Source organism: Salvia miltiorrhiza, chromosome 2 (genome assembly GCF_028751815.1).
Source record: "Salvia miltiorrhiza cultivar Shanhuang (shh) chromosome 2, IMPLAD_Smil_shh, whole genome shotgun sequence".
NCBI classification, from domain to species: Eukaryota; Viridiplantae; Streptophyta; class Magnoliopsida; order Lamiales; family Lamiaceae; genus Salvia; species Salvia miltiorrhiza.
In genome coordinates this window covers 42,581,772-42,595,072 of record NC_080388.1, presented here as the reverse complement: position 1 = coordinate 42,595,072, position 13,301 = coordinate 42,581,772, and the positions used below count along the sequence as shown (strand labels likewise).

At 38.3% G+C, this 13,301-nt stretch overlaps 1 long non-coding RNA gene across 2 annotated transcripts; it reads right to left on the bottom strand.

Moving 5' to 3' along the window:
- Nucleotides 1-7,587: 7,587 nt before the first annotated feature.
- LOC131013535 (uncharacterized) lies at nucleotides 7,588-10,819 on the bottom strand. 2 transcript variants are annotated; one of them, XR_009097724.1, is made up of 4 exons: nucleotides 10,734-10,819; nucleotides 10,610-10,644; nucleotides 8,389-8,453; nucleotides 7,588-7,803 (listed from the first exon to the last, which is right to left on the bottom strand). It is a non-coding gene; the product is annotated as an uncharacterized LOC131013535 (long non-coding RNA). The 2 variants fall into 2 exon arrangements; XR_009097723.1 differs by having other exon boundaries at nucleotides 10,610-10,817.
- Nucleotides 10,820-13,301: the final 2,482 nt, after the last annotated feature.

The window sequence follows — 13,301 nt, the reverse complement described above, 5'->3', positions numbered from 1 at the left end:
GAAGTATTATGCCAGTTTTGAGCTATCCCAATGGCCGTTGGACACTATAAACTCAGAAACTCTCAAATTAACATCAGAATCCCGAAGACATGCTAGCTGCCAAACATCTGTACCTGAAATCCAGCGATCGGAGAAAGCCTTGATATTTTCACACGTTCCAACTTTCCACCGCAGGCCGCCTGTCAAAAGCTTTCTTCCCCAACAAATGGAACACCACACATATGAGCAATTAGGTGACGGATTCACCTTCATAATATCGCCATCACGAAAATACTGTTGCTTAAGAACTCGAGCAAGAAGGGACGTTGGATGCTTAATAATACGCCATACTTGTTTTGTGAGAAGAGCTTGATTGAAAGAAATCAATTGTCTGAATCCAAGCCCCCCCCCACACGACTTCTGCTGGCACAATTTCATCCATTTTGTCCAATGAAGTTTGTGTTCCTCATCGGTATCCCCCCACCAAAATTGAGCACACGTTTTTTCAATATTCATACAAACACCCACCGAAATTCTAAAGTACGCCATCGTATATGTCGACATGGACTGAATCACGGATTTAATGAGAGTCTCTTTTCCTCCGGCTAAAAAAATTTTCTGATCCCAGCTTTGAAAATTCTTGACAATGACCACACGATCTCTAAGGTACTCGAAGTGTATCTTCTTCTGACTTGGGATGAAAATCGGTAAGCCCAGATATACAACGTGTCCGACCGTCTCCATGATGCCCAAGACATGTGTCATCTTCTCAATATCTGACCCCGTTGCATTGGGACTAAAAGTAATAGTCGATTTATCATAATTGATAATTTGTCTCGAAGCTTTCACATGCATATCAAGGGCGTTCCTGAAGTTTCTCGCTATCTACTCCGTAGCTTTAAAGAAAATAAGACTGTCGTCCGCGAAGAAAAGATTAGTAATGGAGGGACAATGCCGAGCCATGGTAATGCCACTGAAAAAAGTCCTTGATTTTCAAAACTGCATAGAAGAGAGAAAAAACCCTGCGCACAAATAACAAACAAGAAGGGCGACAAAGGACATCCTTGTCGCAAGCCCCAGGAAGGGACGAGAGATCCATAGACTTTGCTGTTAATGACAAACGAAAACTCCACATCAGCAATACACTGGATCATAAGATCAATGAGGGTCAGTGGAAAACGAAGGACCACCATCATAGCACGGAGAAATTTTCATTCAACCCAATCATAGGCCTTGCTCATATCAAGCTTAGCTGTAGCAAAACTGTTCAAACTTTTTTTCTTATTTCGAATCCAGTGCATACACTCATACCCAAGGATTATGTTGTCAGATATAAGTCTCCCGGGAATGAAGGCGCTTTGTGATTCATCAATCACCAAGTGAAGAGCAGTACGAAGGTGATTAGGAAGGACTTTAGCAACCATTTTGTATGTGGTAATGCAAAGACTAATAGGGCGAAAGTTCTTCATATCTTTCGGTTTCTTTGTCTTTGGAATGAGAACAATAAGAGTCTTGTTCTAGTGTCTGACACTATTCTTGCCGTTAAGCACCGCTAGAACCTTATCAGTCACAGCCTCACCAATTTCCCCCCAGAATTTCTGGAAAAAGAATGGGGGAAAACCATCTGTACCAGGGGCTTCATGATGATGCATTTGGAAAATTGCAGTGCGAACTTCTTCTGCGGAGAAAGGTCTGACCAGATCTGAAAGAGGACTCTGACCAAGAAACATGGTGCAAGTATTAGTAATATCATCAATACTCGAAATATTCGGTTGGCTCAACCGAAACAGCTCGGAGAAATATTCTTGAACAATGCTCGCGATTTCATTCTCTTTTTTAACCTCGATACCATCACTCTCCATCAACGAAACGATAGTGTTCTTTTTATTTCTATTACTAGCAAAGGCATGAAGGTATTTCGTATTTCGATTTCCCAATCCAAGCCAATTCGCCCTAGATCGTTGTTTCGAATGAATTTCATCCGCCTCTGTCAACTTCTCCAACTTTGTTGTGATTTTTCCCAAATCTCTATGAAAATTCTTCGAGAAAAGTGCTCCCACTACAAGAAAAACGCTAATAGACGACATGCGAAACCTGTCATCTATTAGAAAAACGTCTATCATAAATGAAGGTGTAGTCTATTTAGGGGTGCTGATAGATGATACGTGGCCGAATGTCGTCTATTTGACAATAGACGACAGACGGTCGCGTGTCGTCTATTAGCTAATAAACGATGGACATCGGCGTGTCGTCTATTTGAGAATAGACGACATACGACCGTCCATCATCTATTAGCTAATAGACGACACATGTCCGCGTGTCGTCTATTTTCTTCTAAGTTCTAATTCTTGAATACCCTCACATAAAAAGTTATCAACTCTTAAAGCAAACTTTAGTAAATGAATGAAATGGAGAGGCTTGCTTAAATGACCTATCATGCGATAAACAAAAACTAGACATTTCATGAAGCAGAATCCTATAAAGCCAAATATAGTTAAAAGAAAACAAAGCTAGACTTCAGCTGGAAGACAAACGATTATGTTAAGACACCTTCTGCAAACACGATATAAACCGAATGATGCTAGGTGAACAATTACAACATTCAAAACCCTTGCAAATCAGACAGAGAGGAATTTTTAGATTCAAGTGTAACCATTCCCCGATTACGACATTCAAAACCCCTGCAAACCAAATGGTGCTAGGTAACCATTCCCCGATTCCAAGTGTTCATCATGAGTTTTCAGATTCAATACGAGAGAGGTCTGTGATCCGAACCATGGGATCCAAAACTCGAACATCAAAAAACTCAAAAATATCCTCCACCAGCCTATTACTGAGGAAACGGTCTAGCTTAAGAAATCTAGCGTCATCACATTTCCTCTTATTATACCACATAAATGGAGCATCACTGGGAATGGTCTTTAAGCCACAATACTGAATAGCCAAATTAAAACCTTGCATCTGAGCCCACAGCCTCCAACTACATCCACAACATTCGGCACTAGTTGCAATCTCATTGAAATCGCCCCCAAGAATCCAAGGAATATCTATAGTAGAATAGCATGCGAGCCGTTTCATAAGAGTCCAAGAATGCGATCATTTTTTAGTCTCCGAATTTCCATAAAAACCAGTAAACCGCCAAGATAATTCATTAGTCTTTATCACACAATCAATATGTCCCTCGGAATAGCTAATAATGTTGGCGGAGCAAGGATCTTTCCAAAATAACATAAAACCCCCGCTCGCACCTTTTGAATCAACAACATACTGTCCATCGAAATAAAGAGAAGCCCACCACCAATTTGCTTTTTGATTAGTAACCTTCGTTTCACATATGAACAATAAACTTGGGGAGACACTGGTAATCAACCGGTGTAGCTCATAGAATGCACGGGAGCTCCCCAACCCCTGGGCATTCCAGCTCAAAACATTTATGGTGATCGGCGGGGCTGCTCGGCAGCCGTCGCCGTTGATTCTTCACTTGAGTTATCCTCATCACGTACCAATGTAGCCAAAGTTATAGATTTATGCTTCTTCCATCACTTTAAAGCCTCACCATCACCCCGTCGCTTGTTACCGATTTGCATTACATTCAAAGTCTCTTCATTGTTTAAAGTCGCCTTTGAATCATCACTTGAAGACCTCGCCATACGCTTTCACCCTTTCTCTTTCAGATTAGATTTTGACTTTGCTGGGGACGGAGTGTTATGTTTTCCAGTAGCATGGGCTAGTTTCTTTGGCGTGTGGACCTCCGTATCCCCGGGTATAGAAGGAATAGCATCCCTAAACTCCATATCCCACGAGCATAAAGTGCTCATCCATGTGATTTTTTGTGCTGTAACTATAAACGCAAACTTAAATATTTTTATCTAAAATCTTAACAATTTCCTAGACCAACGCAGACATACGCTCAGGCAGCATCACAAATAAATATGTGTATAGCTTTTAAAAGGAATCCTAATACATGGTCCATTATAGTCGGAGCAAGTTGCACGTTTAACACGTGTAGTTTGATCTAAAAATCTGCAAGTAATGGAAATTAGAAAAGGAAATAATTTTAATTTACTCTTCTTCTGGCAAATAAAGACAATCCCCCCACACTTAAACAAAGCTCGCCCTCGAGCACCAAAAAGAACAAAACGACAGGGAAGGAACAAAACAAGACTCAAAACAACGAAAACAAAGCTTTGACAACAATATGATAGATAATATTCAAAGTCTTGATCAAGATACAATCATCCACAAACAACTAACCATGCTCTTGCTCAAAAAATTATGCCATGTTCTTCATTCAAGTCAAAATTGTGCAAATTCAATCCTGCCTCACCAAGTTCACTCAATTTCTCTCAAAAGATAAATATGGACAGAATAGATTCACACAATTCACAACTTTATGCCTTCAAACACAGCTTGCCCTTATGTCACTATCTCCACCAAAATATGGAACCAATGCACAAATTAAAAGGTCTTGCATTTTGGTTGTAATGGGGCTTGGGTGCGTATAGGTGGGATAAACAAGGAAAAGGGATCAAAAAGGCTCAATATATGACTGAAAACATGCAACACACCAGACCTTCCATCAATAAAACTCTAGAGTAGCTCCTCAACATATCCACAATCCTCAAAAAATATGCATCAACTCTAACATATACATATAGGGCATAAACATGAATGAATGTATACACAATAGGCCCTTTATTTCCTTTGCACTTTTGCACTTTTTTCTTTCTTTCTCTTTTTTTTTTTTTTTTCAACTGCATATATATCCCCATAGAATCAATGAACCATCACTCAACACACTAAAATGATAGGAGTACTCATCTCCCATCTCGTCATAACCTAATGCATTCACATGTTTTCAAGGGACAAAAGCAGGCTAAAATAGGCTAAGGCTCAATATATGTGGCTTTTAATCAAACAAAACAGGAGCAAATTAGGAACAAACGGGCTCACTAAGGGAATAGTGAAGGTTCGGATAATATGTTCAGGCCAAAATAATGGTTATTCCTAAATGCCTTAATCATTTTCATGCATTAAATTCTCAAACTCTGTCTTGACTATGGCAACAGGGCAAACCAGAAATTCAGCATAGAAGTTCGAATCAATCACTCATCAAAGAAACAATTGGAGCTAGTCATGTGTGCTCATTAAGGCTCAATCCTCACAATTTAGTAGGCTTCAAGTAATTTTGATCAAATTTTGCACGTTTTTCTCATACAAGAACACCTACAAACATATGCATAATTCCATCACAAGAGCAACAGCCTATCATACCAAATCCAATATCCTAATTTCAACTCTTCACATCATCCATCATAACATTGCCAAAGAACTCGAAACTGACAAGAAAACCAACATAGCAACAAAGCAAAGACACACAAAACAAAGACACCCCCCCACACTTGGACAACACAATGTCCTCATTGTGTGAGAGTATGACAGACCAAAACAGAAACAACAGCAGACAACTAAAAGAAATAGAAATTTCAAAAATGAAAAGCAAAAAAAAAAAAAAAGAGAGAAACTTCCCTGAACTGGTAGTACGAAACCGAAAATGGCGGCTGTTGTGGTGGACCGACTCCGGTGGTGCGGAGTGGCGCGATGGTCGGAGTGGTGGCAGATTGTGGTTTGGCCGATGGGGAGATGGTGGCTGCTCGATGGAGAGATGGTCGGAGCGGTGGCTGGGCGGACGGTGGTGCTGCTCGGCCGAAAGAGGTGGTGTCGAAAATGGCGCAGCGGCGGGAATGGAGGATGAGCGGCGGAAGAGTTGGTGGGGATGGAGGAGTTGGTGGGGAGAATTTTTGACTTTGGTCAAAATAAACCCTAACTCCAAAATTTTCAAAAGAGTCCCCAAATTTTCAGAAATTGAGTAGCAGCCCCCAATTCTTCAGATCCTGCAAAAAGATCCCCAAACCTGCGAAATTGACCAAAACACACCCAAATATACCATTTTTTTGTATTTTATTATTATTTTTTTTATAATTTTTTTTCATTTTTTTTAAAAGAAAAACGAAAATAAACAAAAACAAGGGAAAGAAAAAATCGGGTTGCCTCCCGATGAGCGCCTTTATTTAACGTCCTTGGCTAGACAGAAAAGAAATTCAAAAATCCTTCACGATGGTTGGAGACGTCAGGCTGAGCGCATTGAACGACTCCATCTCGACTCCAACATAATATGGCTTGAGTAATTGTCCATTAACCTTAAAACTCTTTCGTGTTTCGAGGCTTTGGATTTCCACAGCTCCATGAGGACTCACACTAACAACTTCAAACGGGCCCAACCAACGAGATTTCAATTTTCCTGGCATAATCCTTAAGCGTGCGTTAAACAAGAGAACCTTCTGCCCAACTTCAAAGGATTTCCTTCTAATGTATTTGTCGTGCAGAAATTTGGTTCGTTCCTTGTAACGACTTGCATGGTCATACGCCTCCAATCGAATCTCCTCTAATTCTTGCAGTTGGAATTGCCTTTCTTTGCCAACGATTTTCTCATCTAAACAGAATTCCTTCACGGCCCAAAAAGCTTTATGCTCCATCTCAACAGGTAGATGACATTGCTTCCCAAAAATCAGCCGGTATGGAGACATACCAATCGGTGACTTGAAAGCAGTGCGGTATGCCCATACCGCATCGTCCAGTCTCAAACTCCAATCCTTTCGTCTCGGGTTGACTGTTTTCTCAAGGATGCTCTTGATTTCTCGGTTAGAAACTTCAGCCTGACCGTTGGATTGTGGATGATATGCTGTGGCAACTCGATGATGGACTCCATATTTCTTGAAAAGTGCTTCCAAAGTGCGGTTGCAAAAATGAGTTCCTTGATCGCTAATGATGGCACGGGGCACTCCAAATCTGTTAAAAATATTAGCTTTAAGGAACCCTGCAACAACTTTAGAGTCATTAGTGCGGGTGGCCTTCACTTCCACCCACTTCGAAACATAATCAACAGCCAAAAGAATGTAAGAATTTCCAAAAGAACTAGGAAACGGTCCCATAAAATCCATTCCCCAAACGTCAAAGATTTCACAAACCAAAATAGGGACTTGAGGCATTTCATTGCGAGAAGAGATATTACCTGTTCTTTGGCACTTGTCACAATTTTTGCAGAAATTGTAAGAATCCTTAAAAATAGTTTCCCAATAAAAACCACAATCAAGAATCTTACGTGTTGTTCGTTTGGGACCAAAGTGACCTCCACAAGCATGAGCATGGCAAAAATTCAAAATGGAATGAATCTCCTCATCAGGGATGCAACGTCGTATCACTTGATCCGCACAGGTCTTCCACAAATAAGGATCATCCCATATGAAGTATTTTGCTTGGCTCCTCAACTTATTCTTACGGGTTGTCTCCATTCCCTTAGGAAAAACTCCAGCAGTTAGAAAATTAACCAAATCAGCATACCAAGGAGTGTTACCGTCGATGTGCAGCAGCTGTTCGTCTGGAAAGTCGTCTGGTATGGGCATACTGTCACAGCCCACTATCCCAATGACGGGTTAACCGGGGTTATGACTTGGGTGAACAATAAGAAATGGAAATTAAAAGGGATTTACTAAATAACCAACATTAATAACAACACGCTAGTGGTATATATATATATAACCACTTGGGTAATTAACAAACGAGCCAGCCATAACGACTAAACCCCAAATGAAAGTTAAACAAAATGAAGGAGTAATAAGTTCCACAATACGATAACAAATTCAGAGTGTTTGCAGCGGAAAAACGTGTGAGTTATGCATATGGAGATGCATACTCAAGGTTTCATTACATAAACATCAAAAGGGAAATCCGCTCAACACCAATCCATTCCATCGCCTGCTCAACCTGCACATTTAGAAATACATGCAGGGCTGAGTATAAAAATACTCAGTGACATAAGCCGAAATACAACATGCATACATATATAAATTGAACTGCCATAACAGTAACACACAGGGGTTTTCATAAATGACCTGCGCTTACTAAAACATTTCGTTCATTTTCATAAAGGTGGATGCATCCCATTTTCAGTCTATATGATCCATATCTGCCCTTTCTATCACGCGCCGGGAAGGAGGCCTCCTTACCACGGACGCCAAGACCGGTCGCAAGCGACTCGCGGTCTCCATGAGTGTACACGTTAACCCTAGCTAGCGACCTTTGTCTAGCATAGGATCCCAATTGGATTTCTTTAAAAGTTGGCGAACCAACACAGATAGGATACATATAAAAACATAAACATTTTGGCAGTCAATCATTTCATAAACATTTCATTTTCATAACATTTTCATTTTCATAAAGGGCATTGAACATATAAGCATTTTATAAGAACTGAATAAATAGTCAAAACATATCATGCATATATATTCGCATATGAGGCCTACGTCACGCAGGGGATCTCTATATACGTAATAATAATATAATGCCCACCTCAATTGTTCTTAAAGCTGGCGTGGAGTCGTTTCTTCTTCTGCTTCACTTTCTGTCGCCCGGACCTTCATTGATGAAGAGTCGATAAGTTCGTGAAGAAATTGTCATAAGACAAAGTCTAATTCTACGTGCCTAGGGTATCTTTTAAAGTTTTAGGGTTCTAGCAGCATCCATATTAATCTTGTTTCATTCAATCAATAAAATGTAATCACTTATCATGTAACTATCATATAGGTTCGAACCCAATTGTTCGAACATCAACATGTACATAATCCATAACTTCCTTCTACACCCGTCATTTAGTCAAGTACTCCATCAATTAAGAACAAGCTATATATTATTACCCTGAAAATTTAATCATTATAAATCATGCTTTCTCATACTTCGCACATTTTCATCACTTAAATAAATAAATCATTTATAAACATATGCTTAGCAATTTAATATCTCAATTAAATCCCAAGCTCATTTGATAAAGTAAATCATATACTTAATCATTCTATAACACAATTCCACATAAATAGTCTCAATATTTTTTTTTTAAAACATGAAGCCATTCTAATAGGACATTTTAATTCCATTATAATGGAATTACTCATAAAATAATTTAATCCTTTTTCTTTTAAAAGAAACCATATTTATAATATTCTATACATTTCATTTTTTTTATGTAAATAAATAAGAAATTACATTATTCATTTATAAATAATAAAACATTTTAAAATCCATTGAGATGAAATAAAACATTTTAACCATTAAAAAAAAATCCATACTCGTAAGCTTTGAAAATAATTTTATCATATAATAAATGGGGCTTAATCCCAAAATATTTGCTTTAAAGTCCATTAATAATTTAAATAATAGAATGGACTTCATTTAGAATAAATAATCCCAACTTTAAATATTAAAATTTAAATCAAGAGATTTAAATTCACAAAAATAATTTAGTGAAAATTCAAACATTAAAAAAAAAAAAAATAAGGCCAATATTTTCGTAGGCTTTATTAATCGATTAATAGCCCAAAATTAATTAAAATGGAGCTCAATCAATTAAATAATACCCATCAAGATTTAAAGGGAAAATGGGCCCAACAGAATTTAAAATAAAGTGTCCAGCATTTAAAATTCGGCCTACTGATTTAATGCAAAATTCGGCCCAAACAATTTAAATAAAACGGCCCATTCCTTCTCTTTTCTTTAAAATTTTCGGCCCAGCCATTAGAGGCTTAAGCCCAATTAAACAAAAACCTAAAAATCTATCATATAACACACACACACACAAAAACACACATAAGCTTTTTCTCTCTCTCTATCTCTCGGCTCTCTCTCTCTGCTCGGTCGAGTGCGGCGCCGCCTCCGGCGCGCCGCCTCGCCGAGCACCTCCCTTCCCCCTCTCATCTCTCTGACCTCCTCCGTCCGCCTCCCTCTCTCTCTGTTCTCTCCCCCCTCGCCGGAATCGATGCATGCGCCGCTTTGATGACCGCCGCCGCCGCCTCGCTGTGAAGGAGCTCGGCCGCCGTCCGTCGCCTCCTCCGTCGTTCGTCTGGCTGGAATCGCGGTGGAGGCCGAGCCTTGCCTCGCCGGGAAGGTAGGCTCCAGATCTGAGCTCCCCCTCTTTTCCTCTTTTCCGGCCGACCAGGAACAGCTCGGTGCTCCCGCCGCCGTGTCGCCGCTGCCGACGCCGCCGCGTCGTCGTCACCGGAGAAGATAAGTCCTCCCTCCCTTCTTCTCTTTCTCTTTCTCCCCTATCTCTTTCTCTCTATTTTTTTTTTAAACTGAAACTCTAATAATCTCTCTCCTCTCTTCCCGATTTCTGTCAGAAAAAGGAAAAAGGGCGGTGGCTGCCGCCTCGCCGTCGCCGGCCGTGAGCAGTCGCCAGCTGTTCTCACCTCTCTCCCCATTTTCGGACAACACACAAGAAGTCCCAAAATTTTCAGTCCAGAAAACACTCATAGAGCACTTAGGGTTTTCAAAATCTGTTCTTTCTCATTCATTTCTTTTTATTAAACTAATTGTACATGTAATAGATTAGAGAATATAGTAAAATGTGTGCGTGTGTATTATTCTGTTCTTCTTTTCTTAACAAAATCAATTCTTTGGAACCTTGTAACTGTAATAGTTAGGAAAATATAGTGATTATGCGTATGTGTGTATTTGTTGCTGCTTTGATGCTTGATTTAGAATTAACTAGAAAAAAATATAAAGAGAAATTTGGAGTAACCTCGATGTAGCTGGTATTTGGTGTCTAGCTGGAATCTGTGAATTATAATTCAAGCATAAGAACGTATAGCTTGGATCAGAATGTTAGAAACTGAAAATTAATGGAGTATTAAAGCAAGTTTTACCTCTTGAGGTTTACTGTAAGAGCTTTGAATGAAGTCAATCTCTTCTTTGGCTATTGAAGAACTAAGGAGGAATGGGAGGAATGTTGGCTGCTAATTTTGGTTAAATAAAAGTAAGTTGCATGTTGAGATGTTAAAGGTGTAGAAGATGGCCGGCAAAAGGAATGGGCTGATCTGGAGAAAGTGTAAAGAATATATTTATTTAGTGGAATGGTTGGCATATGATGAGTGTTTCCAACACCATCAATTTATTTAAGAGTAAGATGGATGTGGAAATGAAAAGTATGTGTAGGTGCTAGATGAATGTGATGAATAAAATCCTTATTCTGTATTTGTAATACTAATTTCGGGTTCCCATATAACGAAGCTTCGTTATAACTCTCTATAAATTACATATTTTATAACTCGTTTTATAAGTCGAAAATTAATTACGACTTCAAGTAAATAATAGAAATACTATTTCTATCGTATATAAATTAAATAACATGACTTTGCTAAGTCAGTTATAATCCGAAATAATAATTATTGACTACTCAATAATCCTTTAAATCTCAAACGGATTCAAATAATAATAAGAATTTAGCACATCAAAACACATATATAACAATTAAATCACATCAGATAAATCAAATCAGTTTTATTATTAATGGATGCCGAACCCTAATTATTAAGTCTTTAATCAGTGATTAAAAACTGGGATATGACACATACCGTCCGACACAGTCTGCAGTCTGCTCAAATGGTCAGCTACCAAGTTCTCGGCTCCCTTTTTTATCTTTAATCTCCAAGTCAAATTCCTGCAAAAGCAGAATCCAACGGATCAAGCGAGGCTTAGATTCTTTTTTAGAGAGCAAATACTTAAGAGCTGCATGGTCAGAATAAACAACAACTTTAGAGCCAATCAAATAAGATCTAAATTTTTCACAAGCAAAAACGATGGCTAAAAGCTCCTTCTCCGTGGTTGTGTAACTGCATTGAGCCGGGTTGAGAGTTTTGGAAGCATAGTAAATCACATGGCTCTCTTTCCCAACTTTCTGCCCTAGCACTGCTCCAACGGCGTAGTCGCTTGCATCGCACATGATTTCAAAAGGCTCTCCCCAAATTGGTGGTTGAATGATGGGGGCAGAAGTGAGTCTACTCTTCAACAAATCAAAGGCCTCCTTTCACTTGTCATCGAACACAAAAGACACATCTTGATGAAGCAACCTAGTGAGAGTGTGACGCCCCAATTTTCTTATTAAATAAAAGAAGTACAAATAATAAGATTTCAATATTTAAATAACAAAAACTCAAATCCAACTGAGAACAGTAAAATAAACATCATAAACAAAATGAGTCTTTATTCCAATTGACAATAAAATATTATTCTTCTTTTATCTTTGACCATCATTCGCCCCGCCTCTCATCGCTCGAGTCATCTCCTGAAAAAAAGATATTGTTTTGGGGTGAGTACAATAAACTCAGTGGGGTGCATTTATCCATATTATAAGAATCACAACAAAATATGAGTGCAATAAAAATTGTCTGCTCTTTCATATTGCCCGAAAGCAATAACTTTCTGTCTCTTAGCCCGAAAGCTATATAACTTTCTGTCTCATATAGCCCGTAGGCTATAACTTTCTTTCTCATATAACCCGTAGGCTATAACTTTCTGTCTCATATAACCCGTAGGCTATAACTTTCTTTCTCATATAACCCGTAGGCTATAACTTTCTGTCTCATATAGCCCGTAGGCTATAACTTTCTTTCTCATATAACCCGTAGGCTATAACTTTCTGTCTCATTTAACCCGTAGGCTATAACTTTCTGTCTCATATAGCCCGTAGGCTATAACTTTCTGTCTCATATAGCCCGTAGGCTATAATTTTCTTTCTCATATAACCCGTAGGCTATAACTTTCTGTCTCATATAGCCCGTAGGCTATAACTGCTTCTCACACATATAAATTGAGTAAAACGTATAATAAGGATAAATGTTAAATGCAACGTTATAACCCCACCTTAATTTTCTCTTTGTCACATGTAAAGTAATTAAAGATTAAGTCTTGCGCGCCTCGCCTAAAATGAATTATAAAATCATAATTAAAAAAAATACTTACAAATGCATATACCTTATTAAATATAATTTAAAAAGTGTAATTCTTGAACAATATATATATATATATATATATATATATATATATATATAAACTTATTAAACAAATAAGGCATTCCAGCTGACTACTTAAACATATGAACATATATACACTATGTAAAATTTATCATAACATATAGTAATGTCTAATTTAATTTCCAATGAAACAAATCTAGTTTGTAGCTACAAACACACGTCACCCACTTTTTAATATATATACATACACTTATGGAGAGAGAAAACATAGTGGTGATGATTGATAAGAAAGCTTCTGACAATTCTTAATAAGGGAGAAGAATTCTTTTACTATAAAAATCGGCTATTGCATAGGTGTGGCCCAGAAACTAAAATGCAAAATAAAGAGAAAATAATTATGGATATAACCAAGCACATAGATATTTAAGAGAATATAAGGGTTATGACAGAAGTTTGTCTCTC